Here is a 24,856-nt window from a genome sequence, read left to right on the forward strand (position 1 = left end):
AGGAGGTTTATGAGCCTGGGACCCAGGGGGTCAGATATGGTGTGCTGCTGCATTGCCTATTACTGTTATTTACATTCACACTGGAACTGAATTGGTTTCTTGTTTCTTTTCATTTAATAATGTTTACATTGTGGAAATAAGCTGGCAATAAAATTTCTTGGTCATTTTTAATCTAGCCAGTGAATTCTGCTTTCTCTGGAAATAGAAATGTTGCTTGGTTGATTTTGCAGCCTTCTTTTCTCCTTCCTGCTGCCACCCCATCCCTCGCCCCGATTTTCCAATTAGGTTCTAGATGCTGATCTGTTTACCTGCGTCACCTGCACAGCCAGCTGCTTCCAGGAGCCTGGATATTTGTATTTGCCTCACTTTATATTACACTTGGGGGATTAATTACCAAGTACAAGCCTATAAGCAATCTGGAAGAATATAAAACGCTTTGGTGCAGGTTTAGTAGAAAGGAAGTTTGAATCAGCTTCCAGTCATTAAAATGGTGGGGTTAGAAATCACACTTTATATGAGACTGTAAGTGGCCTGAAGATCAGGTTTCTTTATTTTCTTGTGCAGGGATCACAAATATCTTCTTCTGGTTCAATTTACAGGTATAAGGAATATATAATTAAATCCTTCAAATTAGGATGCATGTGTATGTGTAAATGTATCACCTGAAACACAATTCATGACCTAATTTTTAGAGTCCGGAAGCATGAACTTGTAGTCTCAGTGCAAGCATGAGCTAATAGCAAACTACTGGGAGGCAGGTATGTCAAGGACTTGATGAAGAGTCACTGAAGGCACCTGGCACATTCTTCCCAGGGGTCATCAAAGATAAAGTAGACTGTCATTCATGCAGAAAGATGAAAAGAAAACAAATATCTCCTGAATGTATTTTCCAACCCTGTGTTAATTATTAGAAAACCCTCCTTTCGCTTAGGTAATCTCTATAGATATACCTTCAAATAACCCCACAGTAGCTGTGGGGGTTCGTAGGTAATTGAAAATTTGTGTATAACATTTTCATTTTAGAATCTGACTCTGGTTTGAGTTTTATGCCCTGACTTGAAAAGCACACAGAAGTTCGGGCCTGATATTAGCATATTCTTGAATGCTCATTTTGGGCCTTGTAACTGAGATTTACAAATATTCCTTTTCAGCTAGGCAGCAAGGAGCATATGCCCCTGGAAGTGTAGTTTTGGAAGGAAGAAAAATTCCCACACAATACGTGATGAGAGGGCTGAACAATTTCCATCTCAGGCAGGGAATTTTACATTCTAGTCAGGTTAAATGGAAACCAAAACAAATGAGGGAATGGAGCACACAGGCTAATTAGTAATTCTCTTCTATCAGAACTTCTGGCACAACCCTGGTATTGAACTGCACGATACTTTGCCACATAACTTTTCCTCTTAATTGTCATGACTTATTTTTTTCAAGGCTGGTTCAACCTCATGCTGCTGGTTCTAGGGTACCCCTGCCTGGAGGCTGCTATCGCACTCATCTCAACCATATATATAAATATGGAGATTTATGTGGAGAAACAGTCCTTTCTCACAAACGGTGGACTAGTTAAGCTGGGGTGTGGAAGAACAAAGATTTCTTTCTTTAGTTATTTTAACTTTTAGGTACAGGGGTACATGTTGGGAAAAAGCTGAGTATTGGGAAGGAAACTGAGGCAGGGCTTGCATAATGTCCTCTGGAATGTGTCTAGACTTGCTGGCTCCTTGCTCCTAGGTTCCTAGGCTCCTATTCCCATTATCTCAAATATCAGAACATGTTCCATATAAATGCTAAACCATCACAGATGTAAATCATGTGCTTAATGCAACGTGTCCTTTTTGACCTCCGCATTCTCACCACCTGTTTCTCTGTTGGATTATCAATAAATAGCGTGGGCTCCCAGAGCTTGGGGCCTTCGCAGCCTCCGCACACTAGCGATGGCGCCCTGGTGTCCCACCTTTTTCTCTCTCACTGTCTTTTTCTCAATCCTTTAACTCTGCCAGACTTTGTCACCCCCACAACCTGGTGTTGGGTCTGATCACCACAACAGGTACATGTGAAGGTTTGTTACATAGGTAAACTTGTGTCACGGGAGTTTGTTGTACAGATTATTTAATCACCCAGACATTAAGCCTAGTACCTAGTAGTCATCTTTTCTGCTCCCTTCCCTCCTCCACCCTCCACCTTTAAGTAGACTCCGGTGTCTCTTGTTTCCATCTGTGTTCATTAGTTCTTATCATTTAGCTCCTGCTTGTAAGTGGGAACATGTGGTATTTGGTTTTCTGTTTTTGTGTTAGTTTGCTAAGGATAATGGCCTCTAGCTCCATCCATGTTCCCACGAAAGACATGATCTCATTCTTTTTTATGGCTGCATAGTATTCCATGGTGTAAATGTACCATATTTTCTTGATCCAGTCTGTCATTGATGGGCATTTAGGTTGATTCCATGTCTTTGCTATTGTGAATAGTGCTGCAATGAACATACATGTGCATGTGTCTTTATGGTAGAATGATTTATATTCCTCTGGATATATACCCAGTTTTGGGATTCTCGGGTTGAGTGGTTGCTCTGCTTTTAGGTCTTTGAGGAATCGCCATGCCGCTTTCCACAATGGTTGAACTAATTTACCCTCCCACCAACGGTGTATAAGTGTTACCTTTTCTCTGCAATGTCACCAGCATCTGTTATTTTTTGTTTTTTAATGATGGCCATTCTGACTGGTGTGAGATAGTATCTCATTATGGTTTTGATTTGCATTTCTGTAATGATCAATGATGCTGAGCTTTTCTTTATATGTTTATAAGCCACACAAATGTCTTCTTTTGAAAAGTGTCTGTCATGTCCTTTTCCCACTTTTTAATGGAGTTGTTTTTCTCTTGTAAATTAGGAACAAATAATTCTTGTCCTAAATTGGAAACCATAAATCTGAGTATCTTCAAGCAGGAGTGAAAACATCATGGCTAAGTCTTCATATCACTGATACCTGCGGTAGTTCCCGATCTGGCTGAACCACTGGAGAGAAGATGGTTCCCTTGAGAAATAGCCAGCACTGACTGCCAGTTAGATGGGAAAAGTTAGAGGTACAAAATGGCTTTCCTCTTGTTCTTTAAATCAATTCTGAGCTTTGCTCTAGGCCCTGCTGTCAGAGACTTTGTTAATAGCCCAAAGGAAAGCCCTATATTTGGCTAGAATAAAAATGAAGCTTCCTGGTGAGGATGGAGAGTTCTGTGTTTCCATTAAGCACCTGGTGATCTGTTCCCTTTCAACTTAGCTCTCTGACTACTATTTCTGGAAACCAGAACCATTTCAGTGGGGTTCTAAGCTGTCAGGAAGGCTATACTACTTTCATCTTCCTGAACCACTTCTCTAGGTGGGAGCTGGTAGAAACCTGAGGAGAAAACCCATTCTTTCCCTGTTAGATATAAAATTCATCTACCACCTTGTACTAAATTTGACATGTAAGAGCAATAGGCGATGGTCTGATACTCAGTGAAATAAATGATGGATTACAAAGTGATGGCAGTGTCCTCTCTGCACTAGACTGTGAACACCTAGTTAATACCGTCTCTTTTGACCTATGTACTCCTCAATGTCTAACACAGAGCAAGCGCTCAATAAATGAGTTTATTAATACAGAAGTCCTCAGAGAAAAAGGCAAATAATTATGTTACGTACAAAGCCAGTATAGTAAGTGTGATTTTAATGGAAAAGACGTAGTACACATTTAGAAGTTTAAGCCTTACATCTCCAGTAATAATAAACTAGAAAAGAAAATGGACATTTTAGCCCTCATAGCATATCTAAAAGTTAAGCTCTATTAGAGTTTTTGCAAGCTAAGTGTGGTTGTACATGAAGACCACCTAAATGAGAGCAAGCGGGGATTATTTATGCAGTGCTTGCTCCAGCGAGGGAGTCAGCCACCATCACTTGCATTTGACAGAGAGTCGAAGGCAGGCAGGTGAGGGGAAAGCTTTGTAGTGTGCAAGGGAAGGCTCCAGGAATGCCCTGATTGGAGGCTGTTGGCACCAGGAAGCTGGAGGAGGGGGTATCCTCTGTGATGGGTTAGGGGTGCATATTTGGCTTTCTCTGATTTTTTCTAAGTTGGATGTGGGGCTAAAAATTAGGGAAACTGTGGCCGGGCATGGTGGCTTACGTCTGTAATCCCAGCACTTTGGGAGGCTGAGGTGGGCGGATCACAAGGTCAGGAGATCGAGACCATCCTGGCTAACACGGTGAAACCCAGTCTCTATCGAAAATACAAAAAATTAGCTGGCCATGGTGGCGGGCGCCTGTAGTCCCAGCTACTTTGGGAGACTGAGGTAGGAGAGTGGTGTGAACCCGGGAGGCGGAGCTTGCAGTGAGCCGAGATGGCGTCACTGCACTCCAGCCTGGTCAACAGAGTGAGATTCCATCTCAAAAAAAAAAAAAAAAAAATTAGGGAAGCTGTTAGTTATTAATCAAGGCCTGGCCCTGTGCAACTGTTACAGAGGCTTTTGTTTGGCTTCCTGGACTGGTTGCTAGAGATAGCAGTTTGACTTTCTGCAAATCTGACTTGTAAGCAGTTTGACTTTCTGCAAATCTGACTTTCTGGGCTGGCTGCTGCAGATTGTGGGTCAGAGTTCTGTATTTATATGTGGTGTGGTCATTGTCTGTTTCTATATTCAGTCTCCCATTGTTTTGAGGATAGCAGTGCTGATAGTCAAGATATTTAAAGATAGACCAGCACAGTGGCTTACCCCTATGTATACTTTGGGAGGCCAAGGTGGGCAGATCGCTTGAGCCCAGGAGTTCAAGACCAGCCTGGGCAACACGACAAACCTTGGTCTCTACTGAAAATGCAAAAAATTAGCCAGGCATGAAGGCACACACCTGTGGTCCTAGCTACTCATGAGGCTGAGGTGGGAGGATTGCTTGAGCCCAGGAGACAGAGGGTGCAGGGAGCCAAGATCATGCCACTATACTCCAGTCTGGGCAACAAAGTGAGACCCTGTCTTAAAAAAAAAAAAATTTAAACACTCATGGAAAACTCTTTACATTATAGGTGAAAACTTAGCCAAAGGTTTGTTTATACATAAAAAAGATTTTCTTTGTGTTAACAATAGTCTGAACATTCTTGAAATGGAGTGGTTCTGACCTTAATTTGTAGGAGCTATTTAGGCCATAATTAGAAATGTTCAACTGAGAGACAATTTTCCAAAGAGACAGTGAAGGAGTCCAATTAATTTAGCTTCGCAATTGGAACAAAAGTTATTCCTGAGGACAACAGGGATGATAAATTATTTTGGAGCAAAATGTGGAGGGATGCAAGAAGTAAGGATAAAAACATCCTGGAAAAGGAAGGCAGGAGAAATGCAGGTGCCAGAGTTTACTGCAAAATGAATGGATGCCTGAAAGGTCAGGTGTGCTATCAGCTCAGACACAGAGTGGAATTGAAGAAGACCAATGGAAAATTACAGCAGCACAAGAAATAATTACAAGGAGAAGCAGTGATGAGATTAAAAAGTGTGTAACAAGAAAATAGCTTGAAGTCTGAGGCAAATCATAAAGCAGATACTTTATCAAGTAAAATGCTAAAATGATAGTATGCTTTGTAAAAAATAGAGGTTTTGATTCTGGTGGTTTGACTAAAGATTGAGTGCTTTTCATTATAAAATAGATGAGTTGGTTTTTTTTTTTTTTTGGTGAGAGCTTTTAAAGAGCAAGGTGACTACAGGTTCAATAATAAACTGGCATTAAAATAATAAAGGAGGAACACAGAAAGTAAACCTGTGGCTTATGGTACTTTAAATTTTGATCCATAAAAATCAACATTATCAATTTATGCTATTGTCATTTTGTGACTCTTAGTTGCTTTTGTAAAATTTTTGGATTTAAAAAAGTTAGCTTGATAATATATTTTCATACCCAGTTTATTTAAGTACTGACTTTAAAAGAGAATATATTTATTTTTAATAAGACAGGCTATGAATAAATAACAAAATACAATATCATTTTCACTGAAAACTCATTTTTCTCCAATATATCCAAGAGAGCAGTGCAAGAAAAAGCAAGCTCAGATATTAATTTATTCATTTTAAATTTTATAATTCTTAAAGGAAATTTGGAAAGTACAAATAGAGAAATATTAATAATTCCATTATTCAATAAAATCTGATTTTAAAAGTTGTGTTTTAAGTTTCCTTACAGTATTTTTTCTTAAGTATAATTATTTTTTAAACGTAGTTTTAAAATTTTATTTTCTTTACTAAGTAATTATAACACTTATAATTTAGGAAAAAGACCTCACACAATTCACTTGCATTTCTTGCCTGGAAGGACAAATTGGCTACCTTCATTTTGCTAAGTATTCTTTTTTTTTTCTTTGTGTCTGCATGTATATTTTTTTCTTTTTTTAGAAACTTTTTATTATGCAAAATTTCAAACCCACACATGGATGGAGAGAATAATCTGATACACTCCTGTGTTTCATTCTCTACTTCCACCACTAGACCTACTCACTGATTTGAGTTTGAATCTTGTGGTAAACGTCTGTGGGGAATAGGCATTTCTAGAGGAAATTTAATAACAAAATAATAATAAGAAACAGCAATCATGATGAGTTATTTTGCTTTAAATCTTGACAGAGGAGCCATTACGGAAGAGGGCATCAACCTGTCTGTATTTTTAGGTTCCTTAATGTTGTTAATTCAGTCAGTTTTGGTAGTTTTAGGTGGTGATGCCCAACAGGACTTTTGTGATTTGGTGTTGTATTAGTCAGGGTTCTCCAGAGAAACAGAACCAAGAGGATACAGATATACAGATGTAGATATAGATGATATAGATAGATACAGATGGATGGATGGAGTGATAGGTAGGTAGGCAGGTAGGTAGATAGAGAAAGAGGAGATTATGGGAATTGGTTCATGTGATTATGGGGGCTGAGAAGTCCCATGATCTGCTGTTTGCAAGCTGGAGAACTAGGAAAATGAGTAGAATAATTCAGTCCTAGTCCCAAGGTCTGAGAACCAGAAACTACAGTGTCTGAGGGCAGAAGAAGATGGATGTCGCAGCTCAGGGAAAAAGAGAATCCACCCTTCCTCTGCCTCATTGTTCTATTCAGGCCCACACTGGTTTGGGTGCTGCCCACCCATACTGGCAGGGATGGATCTTTTTTACTCAGTCCGCTGATTCTAATGCTAATCTTGTCCAGAAACTCCCTCACATATACACCTGGAAATCATGTTTTACCAGCTATCTGGGTACCCCTTAGCTCAGTTAAATGACACATAAAATTAACCATTGTGGGTGTTTTATCAAAACCCCCTCATCTCATGCATTCCTTTTAAAGTTTTTATTTTATTCCTAACTTTAATTTTTCTGTTCTTGAGTTCTCAGTTTTGATTCTTTCTTGGTTGGAGTTGATTTTTCACGATTTTGTGAAAGGAATGATCATTAAATACAGTGCATGTTGTCCATAAGACAATAGTCTGATAGTATTTAGTATAGAAGAAAAGATACAAATAGGAAAACATTTTTTTTTCTCTTTAGGTAACCTCTTGTTTATTTTTTGCCTATGCTGTGGATTTTTAAACTATCCTTGCCATTAAAATTATTGTGGTTCATTTGTTTTGTTTGAATTGTCTTGGCCTGGAGTGTGGTGACCCTTTTTGAATATTCTAGTTCTTAGAAGGCTCTGGGTCATAGGACCTTCCCATCTTCTCCCTGTCTATTCACTTATTTCTTCATCACAGAGGTCTTATGCCTCCCTTCCCCAAGTATAATCATGGCTGCCTTTTCTTGAGCCCTTGCTAGGTGCCAGGAACAACGCTTTCCACATGTCATGGGATTATTTTGTGTTTGTCATCTGCATTCTAGATCCATTTTTTTTCTATAGCATCAGCTTAGCTGTATACTATTTCCAGTATCAACTTTTTTCCTAAATTTTTAATTGTGGTAAAATATTCATAACATAAAACTTAGCACAACAACTTTTTTAAAGTGTATAGTCCAGTGGCATTAAGTAGATTTAAATTGTTGTATAACCATCACCACCATCCCCATATCACCAGAATTCTTTTCATTTTGTAAAACAAACTCTATACCCATTCAGCAATAACTCCTCACTTCCCCAAGCCCCTGGCATCCACCATTCCACTTTCTGACTCTATGATTTTGATGTCTCTAAGTAGCTCATTTAAGTGGAATTATACAGTATTTGTCTTGTGATTGGACTATTTCACTTAGGATAATGTCCTCAAGGTTCATCTATATTGCAGCACATGACAGAATTTTTGTTCTTTTTAGGGCTGCGTAATATTCCATTGCATGGTAATATGGTTTGCCTGTGTCCCCACCCAAATCTCATCTTGAATTGTAGTTCCCATAATCCCCATGTATTGGGGTAGGCACCTGGTGGTAGGTAATTGAATCCCGGGGGCGGTTAGCCCCACGCTGCTGTTCTCGTGATAGTGAGTGAGTTCTCATGAGATCTGGTGCTTTTATAACAGGCTTGTCTCCCTTTTGCTAGGCACTTCTTGCTGCTGCCATGTGAAGGATGTGTTTGCTTCCTCTTTCACCATGATTGAAAGTTTCCTGAGGCCTCCCTACCCATGCTGAACTGTGAGTCAATTAAACCTCTTTCCTGTATAAATTACCCAGTTTTGGGTATGTCTTTATTAGCAGCATGAGAACAGACTGATACACATGTGTATTCCCCAATTTGCTTATCCATTCATCCATTGATGGACACTTGAGTAGGTTACATATTTGGACTATTGTGAATAATGTTGTGAGTATTGGGGTACAGCTATCTCTTTGAGATCCTGCTTTCTGTTCTTTCACGTATAGAGGGTTGCTAGGTTATATGGTAATCCTTTTTTTAAATTTTGAGGAACTACCATAGTGTTTTCTACAGTGACTATATTGTTTTATAATCCTAGCAGCAGTGCACAAGGGTTCCAATTACTCTATATTCTCATCAAAACTTGTTATTTTCTGGGTTGTTTTTGTTTGTTTGTTTTTTGTTTTGGATCATAGCCATTTTAATGGGTGTGAGGCTTTATCTAATTGTAGTTTTGATTTGCATTTTCCCAGTGATTAGTGATGTTGAGAATCTTTTCACATGCTTATTGGCCATTTGTATATCTTTGGAGAAATGTCTTTTTAAGTCCTTTTCCCATTTTTCAATCAGGTTGCTTTTGGTTGAGTTATAAAAATTCTCTATACTAAATATTAATCCCTTATTAGATATATGATTTCCAAATATTCTCTCCCATTCTGTGGGGTTGCTTTTTTACTCTGTTGATAGTGTCTTTTGAGTCACAAAATTTTAAACTTTCAGGAACTCCAATTTGTCTGTTTTTCTCTTTTGTTGTCTGTACCTTTGGTATTATGTACAAGAAATCATTGCCAAATCCCAGTGGGAAATATAATGACCTTTTCTATTTTAGAATCTATTTGCAATTCTTTCTTATTCTACCTATCTAATATCCTGTTGACTTTTATTTAATTATAGCCTATTGCTTAATTTTCCCCTCATGACATTTTACTCCTATTTCATAAAGAAGGTGATTTCCTGAGCATTTTTTAATTGTGTTAAAATAAACATAACAAAGTGTACCATTTTACTCAATACTAAGTAAAATAAGCCAGTCACAAAAGAACAAATATGATATGATTCTACTTGTATGAGGTACCTATGAAATGGGAGAGTTCCCTGATTCCCCTCGCAGGACGTGTGACAGGGTGTGGCTTGCCTGCTTGGTCATCCCGCAGCTCAAACCCCTACCAGGAGCATCCAGACAGGAAGGTACAGAGGCCCAGGTGAGGGTGTTTGGGCTTAGGCCCCATGGCAGCGTCTAGCGATGGGTGTCTGTGACTCCTGAAACCCCAATGGGCGTGTGTTACCAAGCTCTTTCAGATTTGCCTTCTCTGCCCAGCACTTCCTGCCCCGCTCCCGTATTACCTAGAGTAGTGAAATTCAAGGAGACAGAATGGCTGCCAAGGGTTGGGGATGAGGGAATAGGGAGTTATTGTTTTATGAGTACAGAGTTTCAGTTGAGAAAGATGAAAAAAGTTCTAGAGATGGATGGTGTTGATGGTTGCACAACAATGTAAATGTATCTGATCTTGAGTCTTTTAAAAAATACCAACCACTTGGTGGGCACCTGTAATCCCAGCCTCTCAGGAGGCTGAGGGAGGAGAATGGTGTGAACCTGGGAGGTGGAGCTTGCAGTGAGCCGAGATTGGGCCACTGCACTCCAGCCTGGGCGACAGAGCGAGACTCTTATCTCAAAAAAAAAAAAAAAGGCCAATCACTTACAGATGTTTCTTCTCTTTTTGTGCTAAGTTATTTTTACATCTATGTTCAGAATCTTTGAGATGATACGCCTTTTCTACATTTCTGCATTTTTTTTTCTGTGAGCCCCACTAGTATTTCTCCATTTTTACCTTTTCATTTACTTATTCTCACGTTATAAGAGATGGATGACCTATACAGACTTGGCCTTTGGGGCTTTGGCTTCATTCAGTATCATCTTGGGTACCACTGAATACCGTTCAATCTAGAGCTGGGTGGTAGGTAGAGATGTATATTTCCTAGCCCAGATCCCAGAATCTAGAAGAAGTTAAATCTGATATGACTTTGATAAATAAGACAGTATGTTCTTCTAACCCCATCTCCCGTTCTCTGACACTGAACATACATATGAAGTGTATATAACATATACCGAGTATTTAAAATTTTAGAATAAAAATGTGCATTACTGCACATCTTCCTGTCTTTCATTCTCTGGTTGAGTTTTCTTGCATGGGTTGTGCTTTCCAAGATCAAATTTATGATTGTTAGTTCTTCTTCCTCCCTTCCTTTCTCCAGTTGTCATCCCAGTGTTGCAGTTTACAGTTAGATTGCTTTATCAGAATAGAAGTATTGATGGGGAGGGAAGAACAGGACACAGACACTGGTTTTAAAAAAAAGCAAAACCTCCACGTGTGTGTGTGTGTGTGTATTTTTAAGTTCTGAGGTAGATGTGCAGGTTTGTTGCATAGGTAAATGTGTGCCATGGTGGAAAACTTCCCAATATTAAAGCAGAGGTTATACACGAAAATGTCTGGAAGAGACAGGAAGGTAACAAATATGAGTGAAGTTGCCTTGGTTGAGTTTATGGGGAGCTGAGGTTCCCAAATAGAGGAACAGTTGCTGCTCAGCTCTAACCACACTTGCCAGGTGTTTGGTTTTTAAAGAGAAGGAAGAAATCTAAATTTTTGTGAAACCACCCAATTGTTTGGACACTAAATAAGACTGAAATATAACTATAAACATACAAATTACTATGTGTACCCAACAAAATCTGGTACCTAGGCAAAAAGGACAGCTGCATTGCATATAGTTTGCAGTCATAGTATGTCTGAACAAGGAATTATTCCTTAGGGAGAGAAAGAGTGTTGTCACCTACTTTGGGATGATGAGTTTTTCTTAGTGTCAGTGTAATCATCAATGCCTAAATTTGTGAGGTGCTGAATTCCAGTTCCTGCTATTTCTTGTGCTTTTAATGATAAAAACAACAAAAACATCAAACATGTCTTTTTAAACCCATGAACAATTTCCTCACTTAGAACAAGTAAATAATATAAAATACTTGGTAGGAGGAAATTTAGATTTAGGTTAAGTGAGACATTCTAAATCTTTCAATATTTTTGTCTCTTCCTATAATGGGTTTCATATCTGACTTATTTTCTGGCTCTGGCTTTGTACACTTGTGAATTTTCACCTTAGTTGTGCAACTTTCTGCTTTATTAAGAAATAGTGAAGTCAAAACAAACTAGATACTGTAGCCCGCTTTTATTCTATTTCCTTCTTTACATGAACAGAATAGCCAAGTTTAGAGTAAGAGATTATGTCTTGTTCCTATGTTATATTTAAGGTGTTTCTGCTGTAAATGGAAACAATGCCTCTAAGATCCCATTCCTTATACCACATGATGCATCACAGTCCTCTTTACAGGAATGTGTAATAAAAACAGTTTCATTCTTTCTCAGCTCGAAGCCACACATTGCGAGATGTATTCTTCAGCACTGGCTGTTGTAACAAAATACCACACACTGAGTGGCTTAAACGACACATTTATTTTCTCCAGATTTGGAGGTAGAAGTTCAAGATTGAGGTGTTAGCAGGGCTGGTTTCTGGTGAGTTCTTTCTTCCTGGTGTGCAGAGGGCTGCCCACTTGCTGTGTTCTCACGTGGCCTTTCCTCTGTGCCCTCGAGGAGAGACAGGGAGAGCTTTGGTGTTCTTTCCTATTAAAAGGACACCAGTCCTATCAGATTATGGTTCCACCCTTATGACCTCATTTCACCATAATTACTTTCCTAAATGCTCTATCTCCAACTATAGTCACATTAGAGGTTAGGATTTCAACACAGGAATTTTGTGAGGGACATATTTCAGTCCATAACAGCCACCTTGTAAACAGCTCCTCTTCAGGGAACCTCATTCTTTTCTCCTGTGCTTCATAGAGTGAAAGGACCCTAATAATCTAATCATACAAATTGTACGCTGGAATCATATAGATGACTACATAAATAGCAGAGACGCAGAAGCTAGATACTCTTACGTTTTCTTTCTTTCTTTTTTTTTTTTTTTTTGAGACGGAGTTTTGCTCTGTCGCCCGGGCTGGAGTGCAGTGGCGCGATCTCCGCTCACTGCAAGCTCCGCCTCTCAGGTTCACACCATTCTCCTGCCTCAGCCTCCAGAGTAGCTGGGACTGCAGGCACCCACCACCATGCCCAGCTAATTTTTTTTTTTTTAGTAGAGATGGGGTTTCACCGTGTTAGCCAGGATGGTCTTGATCTCCTGACCTCGTGATCGGTCTCCCAAAGTGCTGGGATGACAGGCGTGAGCCACTGCACCCGGCCTCTTACATTTTCTTCATATTGATAGGGAAAGCTTTTGAGTTTACTTCATGAAAATGAAAATAATTTTAAATGGCTAAAATATTATAATTCTTTAAATATCCATGTGTGTATCGAGAGAATGTGTTTCTAGCAATCTAATTCATATTCTGAAATATAACTGCAGATTTCTTAATGTAAAAGGAATAGTATGATGTGTTTGTTTTTGAGGTTGTTACAATATAGAAAATGGCTTTCCAATTGGCAGAATAAAAAAAAACACACTAAAAAAAATAAATTCGTAAAATAGTTAACATTGTGCACCTTCCTATTCTAAATGGCAGAATCCTCCTCACTAGACAGTAACAGAGCCTGTCACAAAGCCTTAGTACATAGTCCTCAATAACTATAATGCTTTCTTTATATGACCACAAGCAAAACTCCCTGGACAGTAACCTTTGCTCAGGTGAATGCTTTTCTCTAGGTAACTGGTTACCCAGCTTCTGCATTCTCGTTTACTAAATCGTTCGTCATTTTTGCCTTTGCATATGTTGGGCTTTGGGCTAGATACTGAGTTCTCAGACATGTAATCTCTACCAATTACAAGAGAGAAGGTATCTGATTTTATTCTGTGTGTCAGTTAATTTATCTCAAATGTTTAATTAGAGCAGCAGAAAACTAGAAACACTGAAGATTTCCTAGACTTTTTGCAGGGCTTACTCCTCCCTGTACTCAGATATCTTAAGCAACATAACCAGGAAGTCCCACTCAACCATGCAGATCTTCTATTATCTCCGCGCTGCCTATGAACAGAGAAAAAAGTCTGGAGGAAGGAGGAGGAATGGACTGAGCACAGGTGTCAAAAACACCTCGTCAATCCTCTTCATTTCTAGTCAGAACTGTAGTCTTCACATTACCAATGGGACAGGGAAAGTGGTCTGCTTTCTACTTTCTGAAACAAGAATCATGGCTCAACAATATACCTGAAAATTAAGTTCTATCATGATTACTGATTATGCTTCCCTATACTTTCTAATCACCTTTCTTGACATCTTGGAACTTGCTTATAAGCTTATAATGGCTTATCTAGTCAATGGCGTTATATGGGTTTTAGTGTACCCCTGAAAGAGTGTGTATAACTTAGTACAAAATACATATTTTTTTCCCTGTCGTAGTAAATTCTTTAGTGGATCTTATAGCTTATTTATTTTTTAAAAACTCCCTTGTTATACTTAATTTGGTCATATTACTTCTTCTGCTGAAACTTTATTTTAACTCAGGATTATATAGACAAAGAGTTTGAACTTTGTGGAGGTAAAATGGCACAGAGAAAGGGAGACAAGAACGAAAGCTTGGTGACAGGGCTAGCAGTGTGGTCTGAGTGAATCAGTCCTACAGGGCTGAGGCGGGCAAACCTTTGCATGTGTGTAGGATTCTGACTGACAGCGTTTCTTCACAGATGCTGCTGGTCCTTTTAAATCATGACTTATTTTCTAAACAAGAGATTTCTTTTTCATGAAGTTCTGCTGACAAAGTTTCCATCATTTTCCAATGAGACTAGGTGTTGTTTATGTGACTTCTATAAAAGCAGGCATGGGGTGTTCTGAAAAAAACAAAACAAAAAACAAAAACTCCTACATTTCCATGAGAAAATAAAGGAGCCAGAAAGCTTCCTGTGTGTACATGTCCCCCCAAAAACAAAAATACAGCAAAGCAAAACAAAACAAAACAAAACAAAATGAAGAAACAAACCCTTTTGCGGGTGCTTGATAAATGAAGGACTACTTCAGTGTTCTAAGTTGCAGCTGAAGCATAAGTATAATTGAGTGGTTGGGTTTGCATGTTTAAAAAGTATAATCCATTGTCTCCCCACTTTTTTGACCATTTAGGATGTTTAATATTTGAAACATAAAAATCACACTTAGGTGATTGAAATAGTGACATGAATTCTGAGTACACCTCTTTCTTTCTCAGCTTGTGGCAAGATAACTATAGGTAACACTTTCAGTGAAATGTAGGCCAAGAACGAAGGGTTTATGTGGTGGTGCAGGGGAGATGGGAGGTTCCTACTTGTTGAATAGTTCTTGTGGGACGAATACTGTGGAAATTCTGAGATGCTCAATGATATTTTTCTCCAAGGGTATAGTGTTTGGAAGCTATTTTCGTCTACTGTTTTTCTCTTTCAATTATATGCTCTGTACAAAATTTTCATTTTTTTAACAAAAGTTCTGTTTGTAGCTAAATGGCATTATGCATAATAGGAGTCAAAAGGTGACTGTACAAGCTATTTCTTCACAACTGATATGTCCCTGATATACAAAATGACTAATAATTGGAATCCAGGGAGTACATTTATATAGATATTTATCATATGAAAGGTGAGGTGAAATAGTATTGTCGAAGGTGGTTGCTGTGGCTTGAATGTCTATGTCCGTCCCCAAATGCATGCACTGAAACCTCCTCATCAATGTCATAATATTAGAAGGTGAAGCCTTTGGGAGGAGATTAGGTCATGAGGACAGGGCTGTCATCACTAGGATTAGTGCTCTTATAAAAGAGATCCCAGAAAGCTGCCTTGTCCCCTTCCATCATGTGAGGACACAGTAAGAAGCTGTCATCTGTGAAGCAGGAAATGGGACTTCACCAGATGCTGAATCTGCCATCATCTTGATCTTGTACTTCCCAGCCTTCAGAACCATGAGAAATAAAACCTTGTAGTTGACTGCAACCCAGTCTATAGTTTTTTGTTATAGTAACTTAAATGGATTAATACAGTGTTCAACATGTAAACAATACATGGTTTCTTTCTTTCTTTCTTTTCTTTCCTTTCTTTCCTTCCTTTCTTTCTTTCTTTCCTTCTTTCTCTCTTTCTCTTTTGAGACGGAGTCTCACTCTTTTCACCCAGGCTGGAGTGCACTGGCGTGATCTTGGCTCACTGTAACCTCCGCCCCCCAGTTTCAAGTGATTCTGCTGCCTCAGCCTCCCGAGTAGCTGGGATTACAGGTTCATGCCACCACGCCTGGCTAATTGTCGTATTTTTAGTACAGACGGGGTTTCACCATGTTGGCCAAGCTGGTCTCGAACTCCTGACCTCAAATCATCCACCCAACTTGGTCTCCCAAAGTGCTGGGATTTCAGGCATGAGCCACCGTGCCCCACCAATTACATGGTTTCTTCAAACAACTTATTCTTTTCCTAGAAGTACAGGCTTCAATAATTTTTCTCTTGTTGTCTGACAACATTTCCGTTGTCCTGAAGCTTTCCTTTAGGATGTCAAATCAAGCTTTCATGCACTCCTATGAAATAATTGGAGGTTTGCTCAACGGGTTCTTTTTTTTTTTGAGACATTGTCTAACTCAATCTGTTGCCCAGGCTGGAGTGTAGTGGTGTGATCTCTGCTCAGTATAACCTCTGCCTTCCAGGTTCAAGCAATTTTCTTGCCTCAGCCTCCTGAGTAGCTGGGATTACAGGCATGTGTCACCACATCCAGCTAATTTTTTTGTATTTTTACTAGAGATGGGGTTTCACCATGCTGGCCAGGCTGGTATCAAATTCCTTACCTCAAGTGATCTGCCTGCCTTGGCCTCTCAAAGTGCTGGGATTACAAGTTTGAGCCACCACACCCGAGCTTGAGCTGGTTCTTCTTTGGGTTAGGTATAAGACAGAGAGAGATAAAAAGTATCAAGAGGGTTGAAGTGTAGCAAAAGCCCCTTCCTAATTTCAAATAGCCTGAGATATTTCATTGCCACATCAAGTAAGTGTTTAGTATGCTCCTTGTCCTCAATACTAAATCCCTCTGGTTGGAAAATCTAGAAAAATGCTTTCCTTGTGGTTCTGGCTTATGTTTCAGACAAGCTAATAGTTTCACACATTTCAATTTTCATGAAGAAGAACAGGGGGTTGCCATGCATGTTTATAAATTGTTATTTGTGAACTAAAAGGAATAACAAATAGTTGTGGGTGAACAAAATAGATGTTCTGGGGCTCCAGGGTGTGGGGCTAGGACTCATTTAGGAAGCAGAGGGTTTCTAGGTAGCAAAATAAATTAGGATTCTTTTTTAAAAATTAAAATTTAATTTTTTTATTTCCATACATTTTTGGGGAACAGGTGGTGTTTGGTTAACATGAATAAGTTCTTCAGTCGCAATTTCTGAGATTTTGGTTCATCCATCACCAGACAGTACACACTGTACCCAATTTTCAGTCTTTTATACCTCACCCCCCCCACCCTTTCCCCCCAAGTCCTCAAAGTCTATTGTATCATTCTTATGCCTTTGCATACTCATAGTTTAGCTCCCACTTATGAGTGAGAAAATAGAATGTTTGGTTTTCCATTCCTGAGTTACTTCACTCAGAATAATGGTTTCCAATTTCATCCAGGTCTCTGTGAATGCCATTATTTTATTCTTTTTTATGACTGAGTAGTATTCCATGGTGTGTGTGTATATGTGTGTGTGTGTGTGTGATATATATATCTCACAATTTATCCACTCATTGATTGATGGGCACTTGGGCTGGTTGCATATTTTTCCAGTTACAAATTGAGCTGCTATAAACATGTGTGTACAAGTATCTTTTTCATATAATGATTTCTTTTCCTCTGGGTAGAAACCCAGCGGTGGGATTGCTGGATCAAATGGTAGTTCTACTTTTAGTTGTTTAAGGAATCTCCACACTGTTTTCCATAGTGGTTGTACTAGATTACATTCCCACCAGCAGTGTAGAAGTGTTCCCTTTTCACCACATCCCTGTCAACATCTGCTATTTTTTGATGTTTTGATTATGGCCATTCTCGCAGGAGTAAGGTGGTATCTCATTGTAGTTTCAATTTGCATTTCCCTGATCATTAGTGATGTTGAGTATTTTTCATATGTTTTTGCCATTTGTGTATCTTCTTTTGAGAATTGTCTATTCATGTCCTTAGCCCACTTTTTGATGGGATTGTGTGTTTTTTTTCTTGCCAATTTGCTTGAGTTCCTTGTAGATGCTAGATATTAGTCCGTTTTTTAATGTATAGATTGTGAAGATTTTTTTCCCACTCTGTGGGTTGTCTGTTTACTTTGCTGATTATTTCTTTTGCTGTGCAGAAGCTTTTTAGTTTAATTATGTCCCATCTATTTATCTTGGTTATTGTTGCATTTGCTTTTGGGTTCCTGGTCATGAAGTCTTTGCCTAAGCCAATATCTAGGAGGGTGTCTCCAATATTACCTTCTAGAATTCTTACGGTTTCAGGTCTCAGATTTAAGTCTTTGGTCCATCTTGAGATTTTTATATAAGATGAGAGAAGAGGATCCAGTTTCATTGTTCTATGTGTGGCTTGCCAACTAGTCCAGTACCATTTGTTGAATCGGGTGTCCTTTCTTCACTTTGTTTTTGTTTGCTTTGTCAAAGATCAGTTGACTGTAAGTATTTGGCTTTATTTCTGGGTTCTCTATTCTGTTCCATTGGTCTATATGTCTGTTTTTATACCAGTACCATGCTGTTTTGGTGACTAAGGCCTTACAGCATAGTTTCAAGTCGAGTAATGTAATGACTCCAGATTTGTTCTTTTTGCTTAGTCTAGCCTTGGCTATACAGGCTCTTTTTTGGTTCCATATGAACTTTAGGATTGTTTTTCCTAGTTCTGTGAAGAATGATGGTATTTTGATGGGAATTGCATTGAATCTGTAGATTGTTTTTAGCAGTATGGTCATTTTCACAATATTGATTCTACCCATCCATGAGCATGAAGTGTGTTTCCATTTGTTTGTGTCGTCTATGGTTTCTTTCAGCAGCATTTTGTGGTTTTCCTTGTAGAGGTCTTTCACCTCCTTGGTTAGGTATATTTCTAAGTCTTTTATTTTATTTTTTTGCTGCTATTGTAAAAGAGGTTGAGTTCTTGATTATCAGCCTGGTCACTGTTGGTGTATAGCAGAGCTACTGATTTGTGTTCATTGATTTTGTATCCTGAAACTTTGCTGAATTCATTTATCGGTCCTAGAAACTTTCTGGAGGAGTCGTTAGTTTTCTAGGTATACAATCATATCATTAGCAAACAGTGACAGTTTGACTTCCTCTTTACTGATTAAGATGCCCTTTATTTCTTTCTCTTGTCTGATTGCTCTGGCTAGGACTTCCAGTACTATGTTGAATCAAAGTGGTGAGAGTGAGCATCCTTGTCTTGTTCTAGTTCTCAGGGGGAATGCTTTCAACTTTTTCCCATTCAGTATTATGTTGGCTGTGGGTTTGTCATAATAGCTTTTATTACATTAAGCTATGTCCCTTTTATGCTAGTTTTGCTGATGGTTTTAATCACAAAGGGATGCTGGATTTTGTCAAATGCTTTTTCTGTGGCTATTGAGATGATTGTGGGATTTTTGTTTTTAATTCTGTTTATGTGATGTATCACATTTATTGACTTGCGTATATTGAACCATCCCTGCATCCCTGGTATGGAACCCACTTGATCATGATGGATTATATTTTTGATGTGCTGTTGGATTTGGTTAGCTAGTATTTTGTTGAGGATTTTTGCATGTATATTTATCACGGACATCGGTTTGTAGTTTTCTTTTTTTGTTACGTCCTTTCTTGGTTTTGGTAGTAGGGTGATACTGGCTTTATGAAGCCAGAAGGATTTAGGGAGGATTTCCTCTTTATCTTGTGGAATAGTGTCAATAGGATTGGTAACAATTCTTCTTTGAATGTCTGATAGAATTCAGCTGTGAATCTATCTGGTTCTGGACTTTTTTTGGTGGCAATTTTTAAATTACCATTTCAATCTTGTTGCTTGTTATTGGTCCATTCAAAGTTTCTATTTCTTCCTTGTTTAATCTAGGAAGGTTGTAGAGTTCCAGGAATTTATCATCTCCTAGGTTTTCTAGTTTATGCACATAAAGGTGTTCATAGTAGCCATGAATGATGTTTTGTATATCTGTGGTACCGATCCTAATATCTCCCATTTTGTTTCTAATTGAGCTTATTTGGATCATCTTTCTTTTTTGGTTGGTAATCTTGCTAATAGTCTATCAATGTTATTTATCTTTTCAAAGAACCAGCTTTTAGTTTTATCTTTTGTATTTGTATTTTTTTGGTTTCAATTTCATTTAGTTCTACTCTGATCTTGGTTATTTCCTTTCTTCTGCTGGGTTTGGGTTTGGTTTGTTCCTTTTTCTCTAGTTCCTTGAGGTGTGACCTTAGATTGTCTATTTGTGCTTTTTCAGACTTTTTGGTGTAAGTATTTAAGGCTATGAACTTTCCTCTTAGCACTGCCTTTGCTGTATCCTAGAGGTTTTGTTAGGTTGTATTACTAGTATTGTTCAGTTCAAAGAATATTTTAATTTCCATCTTGATTTCATTGCTGACTGAGAGATGATTCAAGAGCAGGCTATTTAATTTCCACGTATTGTCATGGTTTTGAGGGTTCCTTTTGGGGTTGATTTCCAATTTTATTCCACTGTGGTCTGAAAGAGTACTTGATACAATTTCAGTTTTCTTAAATTTCTTGAGACTTGTTTTGTGGCATATCATATGGTCTGCCTTGGACAATGTTCCATGTGGTGATGAATAGAATGAATATTCTGCAGTTGTTGGGTAGAAAGTTCTGTTAATATCTGTTAAGTCCATTGGTTTCAGAGTATAGTTTAAGTCCATTGTTTTTTGGTTGACTTTCTGTCTTGATGACCTGTCTAGTGCTGTCAGTGGAGTATTGAAGTCCCCCACTATTATTGCATTGCTGTCTATCTCATTTCTTAGGTCTAGTAGTATTCATTTTATAAATTTGGGTGCTCCAGTGTTAGGTGCATATATATGGAGGATTGTGATATTTTCCTGCTGGACTAGTCCTTTTATCATTATATGATGTCCCTTTTTGTCTTTTTTTAACTGCTGTTGCTTTAAAGTTTTTTTTTCTGATATAAAAATAACTACTCCTGCTAGCTTTTGGTGTCCATTTGCATAGAATATTCTTTTCCACCCCTTTACCTTAAGTTTATGTGAGTCCTTATGTGTTAGGTGAGTCTTTGAAGACAGCAGATACTTGGTTGGTGAATTCTTATCCATGCTGCCATTCTGTATCTTTAAAGTGGAGCATTTAGGCCACTTACATTCAATGTTAGTATTGCAGTGTGAGGTACTATTCTATTCATCATATTTGTTGCCTGAATACCTTGTTTTCTTTCTTTTTTTTTTTCTTTTTTAAGAGACGGAGTCTTGCTCTGTTGCCCAGGCTGGAGTGCAGTAGTGCAATCTCTGCTGACTGCAACCTCCGTCTCCCAGGTTCTAGCAATTCTCCTGCCTTAGCCTCCCAAGTAGCTGGGGTTACAGGCTCATGCTGCCACGCCTGGCTAAGTTTTTGCATTTTAGTAGAGATGGGGTTTCACTGTGAACTCCTGAGCTCAGGCAGTCCACCCGCCCTGGGCTCCCAAAGTGCTAGGATTACAGGCATGAGCCACTGTGCCTGGCCCTTGTTTTCTTTTTATTTATTGTATTTTTATTTCATAGGTCCTGTGAGATTTATGCTTTAAGGAGGTTCTATTTTGATGTATTTCAAGGATTTGTATCAAGATTTAGAGCTCCTTTTAGCAGTTCTCATAGTGCTGGCTTTGATAGTGGTGAATTTTCTCAACACTTGTTTATCTGAAAAAGACTATTTTTCCTTCATTTATGAAGCTTAGTTTTGCTGGTTACAAAATTCTTGGCTGATAATTGTTTTGTTTAAGGAGGCTGAAGATAGGGCCCTACTCCCTTCCAGCTTGTAGGGTTTCTGCTGAGAAATCTGCTGTTAATATGATAGGTTTTCCTTTATAGGTTACCTGGTGCTTTTGCCTCACAGCTCTTAAGACTGTTTCCTTCATATTAACTTTAGATAACCTGATGACAATGTGCCTGTGCGATGATCTTTTTGTGATAAATTTCCCAGGTGTTCTTTGAGCTTCTTATATTTGGATGTCTAGATCTCTAGCAAGGCTGGGAAAGTTTTCCTTGATTATTCCCTCAAATATGTTTTCTAAACTTTTAGATTTCTCTTCTTCCTCGAGAACACTAATTATTCTTAGGTTTGGTCATTTAACATAATCCCAAAGTTCTGGGATACTTTGTTTATTTTTTTAAATTCTTTTGTATTTGTTTTTGTCAGATTGGATTAATTTGAAAACTTTGTCTTTAAGCTCTGAAATCCTTTCTTCTGCTTGTTCGATTCTATTGCTGAGACTTTCCAGTGCATTCTGCATTTCTCTAAGTGTGTTCTTTATTTCCAGAAGTTGTGATTCTTTATTTATGCTATCTATTTCACTGCGATTTTTCCCTTCATATCTTGTATCATTTTAAATTTCATTAAGTTGGACTTCACCTTTCTCTGGTGCCTCCTTGATTAGCTTAATAATCGATCTTCTGAATTCTTTTCCTGGCAATTCAGGGATTTCTTCTTGGTTTGGATCCATTGCTGGTGAGCTAATGTGATCTTTTGGGGGTGTTAAATAACCTTATTTTGTCATATTACCAGGTTTTTTTTCTGGCTCCTTCTTATTGGGTAGACTATGTCACGGGGAAGATCTGGGCTTCAAGGGCTGCTGTTCAGATTCTTTTGTCCCATGGGGTGCTCCCTTGATGTCATGCTCTCACCCTTTTCTTAGAGATGTGGCTTCCTGAGAGTCAAACTGTAGTGATCGTTATTTCTCTTCTGGATATAGCCGCCCAGTGGAGCTAACTAAACTCTGGGCTGGTACTGCGGGGAGTGTCTGCACAGAGTCCTATGATGTGAACCTTCTTCAGGTCTCTCAACCATGGATGGCAGCACCTGCTCTGGTGGAGGCGGCAGGAGAGTGAAATGGGCTTGGTGAGCATCTTTAGTTATAGTTTTGTTTATTGCACTAGCTTTGTGCTGGTTGACCTTACTGAAGATGGCACTTTCAAGAGAGCATCAGCTGTGGTAGTATAGAGATGATCAGGTGGTGGGTGGAGCCCTAGAGCTCCCAAGAGAGTATGTCCTTTGTCTTTGGCTACCAGGGCTGGTAGAGAAAGATCATCAGGTGGGGGTGGGGCTAGGAATATTTGAGCAGGTGCTGTGGGAGTACAGCTGCTGTAGGGGATGGTGGTGTGGTTCTCAGGCCAATAGAGTTCTATTTCCTGGGGGATTATGGCTGCTTCTGCTGTGTCATGCAGGTCACCAGGGAAGTGGGGTAAAGACAGTAGTTACAGTCCTCACTCAGCTCCCACACAGCCCAAAAGGCCGGTCTCACTTCCACTGTGCCCTGCCCTAATATCACCATTTGTTTCTAGGCAGCGGGTGAGCAAGACTGAGAATTTTGCCCAGGCTACCAGCCTCCAGTCTGTGAAAGCAAGCAGGGCTTTCAGATTTTGCGCCTCACTTCTGTGCTGTGTCTGGATTCACCCACTCCTCCAAGTTCTGTTCAGGAAACTTCCCATTTGGTTGAGACTGTTGCAAAGTTCAGCTGGAAGTTGCGTCCTCCCTGTGGTCTTTTCCCAGTTCTTCTGGCAGCCCTCCCCAAGGACTTCTGTGAGACAAAGTCAGAAATGGTTTCCCTGGGGACTGAGAGAGCCCACCAGGCTCTTCCTGCTTTTTCTTCTACCCCTGTATTGCAGCTGGCTCTCTAAAATTGTCTCAGCTCCAGGCAAGGTCAAATTCTTCTCCCGTGATCTGGACCTTCAGGTTCCCTAGTGAGGGTGTGTGTTCAGGGGTGGGCAATCCCCTTTCACACTTTCACACTTTGGGCACTTGCAGTGTTTGGTTGTCTCCCATGGTCTGCAGGAGCAATCTGCTTTCTTCAAAGGGCCTCTGGACTTTCTCAGCTTTCCTGGTTTGTTTCTACAGCAGTTCTTAGAGCAAAAGTTCATGATGTGAGTCTCCACACATTGATCTTTATGTCCAAGTGAGAGCTGCAATTTAGTCCTGCCTCCTATCTGCTATTTTCCTAACCTCTGCTCTGAAATCAGAATTCTTAGCTTCTCAGTTGGAATACATTATTATTCTGTCTGGGCTATTTATATGACTGTACATATGCATGTAGTAGGCTCCTAAGCCTTTCCCATAGTTTTTTGAAACCTTGTAACATGTACAAACATTTACTTCTTTCACTCTGTGATTATGTATTGGGGAAAGGAGGGACGTTTGTCCTTGGTTGTTACTTAGACACACCTCTTGGTTTTGCAAAAGCTGGCAGGCTAGCAGCCATTTTTCTGGGATTTGGTGCAGCCAACACCTCTCATGACTTTACTGGAGTGCATTTTGTGGAGACCTCTAATGTATGAAGCTGTGGTGATGGCTGGTAGCAGGAGGGTGGGAATGGATCAGTTTACACTAGGAAATAATATTCTTTAGAGAGTTCAGTTACCACAGCTCTTCCCAAGACCAGCTAGGAGATTTGTGGATCTGTATTATGGTAGCACTAGTTGAGGTCCAGTGACAAGAAAGGGAATGAAAGATCTTGAAACACAATTTCCTAGAGAAAAGCATGAGTCAAGGTTTGGGACTCAAACTCAAGGGATGGACCTAAGAGTTCAAAGTGTGATGTTGTTCCAATACAACTGATGCTAGAAAGTTCTCTCATTTCAGCCACCTTAGCACAGTGGCTGGACCATTAGCCAAGCATGAGAGTATGAAATAAAATAAACTGCTTTCCCAACATTGAATCTGAGTCTTCTGTTGTGGCTTGTCTTGGGACCTGGACCAAAAAGACATCCTGGCATTAGTAGACAAGCATCATACATGAGATGCTGTACGATCACTCACAGCACACACAGTGTGGAAAAGAGAAGCAACAGCAGCAGTGAATTTATTGAGTACCTGTTTGGACACAGGACTGAGCTCTCATCGGATTAAGTAAGACCTTATACTTTTCAGGCATATTGTACATGGGGGTATGTGCCATGGGCAGGGAGAAGGATCTCATGAGGACAATGAGACTTCCTGTTAGGCAGTGGGGATCACGTGGCTCGTCTGATATTTAAAGAGATACTTTAAACTTCTTTAGTGATATATGGCCTTCTAGTGTCATAGAC

The 24,856-nt window shown here is 39.3% G+C and overlaps 1 long non-coding RNA gene across 1 annotated transcript in view; it reads left to right on the forward strand.

The window, feature by feature from the left end:
• Positions 1 to 24,856, forward strand: part of LOC129528235 (uncharacterized) — a 97,074-nt gene that overhangs the window by 23,815 nt on the left and 48,403 nt on the right. The window contains exon 2 of the long non-coding RNA XR_008673477.2: positions 8,502 to 8,593. This is a non-coding gene — a long non-coding RNA (uncharacterized lncRNA). The remainder of the gene's footprint in view (positions 1 to 8,501; positions 8,594 to 24,856) is intronic.

This window comes from Gorilla gorilla, chromosome 17 (assembly GCF_029281585.2).
Source record: "Gorilla gorilla gorilla isolate KB3781 chromosome 17, NHGRI_mGorGor1-v2.1_pri, whole genome shotgun sequence".
NCBI classification, from domain to species: Eukaryota; Metazoa; Chordata; class Mammalia; order Primates; family Hominidae; genus Gorilla; species Gorilla gorilla.